General features: G+C 33.8%; 1 long non-coding RNA gene across 1 annotated transcript; it reads right to left on the bottom strand.

The window, feature by feature from the left end:
• Window positions 1-281: 281 nt before the first annotated feature.
• Window positions 282-663, bottom strand: LOC109591521 (uncharacterized). The gene is made up of 3 exons (XR_002189852.1): window positions 602-663; window positions 405-552; window positions 282-355 (listed from the first exon to the last, which is right to left on the bottom strand). It is a non-coding gene; the product is annotated as an uncharacterized LOC109591521 (long non-coding RNA).
• Between the last annotated feature and the right edge of the window lie 1,629 nt (window positions 664-2,292).

Raw genomic sequence — 2,292 nt, forward strand, 5'->3', positions numbered from 1 at the left:
GTGATCAATGGTGACCAGACCATACCAGCTGTTAAGAAACTGATATTCAATGGAGTCTATAAGAAGTTGATTGACTTTGACAATCACCTGGAGAATGTTCATGATGACTGGACTAACACTGACATTAATAAAGCTATTGAAGGAATATAAAGTAACCAATTAATTAATTAATTATTATTATTAATATTAACAATTATTAATTAATTATTGATATTAATTAATTATTTATTTCTTTGCTTGTGGCGGTTCATGTACTCCATACATGGCATTATCGATTCCTCTAAAAAAATTAAATATAAACTTTCCTTTTTATCTTATATTGTACCTGTTGCTATTCTTAGCCATTGCCTTGTTACTATAAATAAACATTACATCATCACATCAACACATGTAGTTGTACTTACTGATACAGTGCATATACTGAGAGTGTGGCTAATATTATTATTGATATTATGAACAATACTGCAGTTAATCCAATCATTACTGTTGTTATTATTAATGATAGACCAACACTGACAGGAGATGAAGAGGGTTCAATCGTTGTTAATATTACTAGCAAATAAACACAATTATAATTAATACACATGTACATGCACATTACCTGTACTACTGATACTGGTCAATATTAATGAGCTGGTATATTCTTCATTATTAATATATGATGATGAATGTACTTCAGTTGGTGTATTGGTATCACTGGTCATTGTACAATGGGTTGGAGTAACAGCCACACTGGAATTTACTAAAATAAGTTATTAATAAATATTAATACATGTGCATGTACCTTCAATTGTACCATTATCATTAACAGTGATTAGTAATGAGAATGGATACCCTAAATGAACTTCATCAGATTTTATTAGTTTAATAATAATATCTTTATCATGTAAGTTTGTCATATTAACTGGTACTGGTAGCATTCGAGATGATTCATCAGTGGAAAATGAAACATTTAGAATGTTTTCATTGTCACCTAAAATAAGAATAATCTTACATTCATCACCGATAATTATGATAACATTCCAAGTACATGTACATAATACTGTTACCATTAATCATAACTCCAATATGGCTGGTCTGTGAGAGGTCACCAGATCTATATACTATGATATCAACCAGTAACTTTTCACTTGAGGGAATGGCAGCAATGGAATAAAATGTTTCTAAAAATAACAATTAATGTTACAATTAATACTATACTCAATCTCACCTGCAATAGGTCTCATTCCAAAGCCAGCAGGATAGGCATATCCTTTCTGGTTTCCCCACCCAAACAATACTGCACTGAATGAACAGGTAGAGTCAGTGTGTTCTAGTAAATGAGGTCCTTGTACTATATCAATAGACACTCCATATCCACATACATCAGTGATATTGTCACAATAGAATGCACTCCATTTACTAACATCAGCCTCCAATGGAGCACCATTGTCTAATATACCACTGGCATTGAAACACTCTGGTAGCACTGTAATGTATATACCATTACTGGAGAAAAGGTCATTCTCACTGATTAAATAAACATCATTCGATATGAAATATTTGTTGAGATATTGAGCAACTGATGGTATCCATACCATTGCTGGATCACCCAGTCCGGCATCTGTTTTCGTTGATGGTGAATCAACATATGAATCATCTACTTCATGTCCTTTAGCATACTGCATTACAGCAATAGGTTTGTTTGACTGTATTGTACAGTAGCTTTGACTAGTTGTATCAAAAACACCTTTATTTGGTACCAAACGTTCCTCTAACACATAATTCTGAACTGATATATCAACTATACCATTGCCGTCATTCACACAGAATACTTTAAAGTCAGTATTAGAGGGACTGTATGGTAATATCTTTATTATGTACCCAAAGTCTCTAGAATGAAATGGAACAATTAGGAAGTTATATCCCCAAGTGTAGGATGGAGGGATTTGCTCGACATAATGATCACAGTTTATTATACGCTGAGGAACTTCACCGCACTGGTGTCCAGCCATGAACCCAATTGGTTGGGTGGAAACAGCTGTTATACCTGCTATACTTTCATTAGGGCCTGTTATAATAGGAGTATAATATTGATCAAATGTGATTAGAGATGATTGGGGTTGGTGATTAAGACTAAATGCATTAAAATATCCAGCAGGAGAATTGAAAAATACAAGTTCATCGACATGAGGATAATAAAGTGTTACTCCTCCAGTTTCAATACGATCACAAGCAACAATTGCTGCCTCTGCTCTAGTGCCTGAAGTTGCCCACCAGTGAATACGGAGTAGCTGTAACTCTGGACATTGA

This window comes from Amphimedon queenslandica, unplaced genomic scaffold, assembly GCF_000090795.2.
Source record: "Amphimedon queenslandica unplaced genomic scaffold, v1.1 AMPQUscaffold_7959_Cont20094, whole genome shotgun sequence".
Taxonomy (NCBI): Eukaryota; Metazoa; Porifera; class Demospongiae; order Haplosclerida; family Niphatidae; genus Amphimedon; species Amphimedon queenslandica.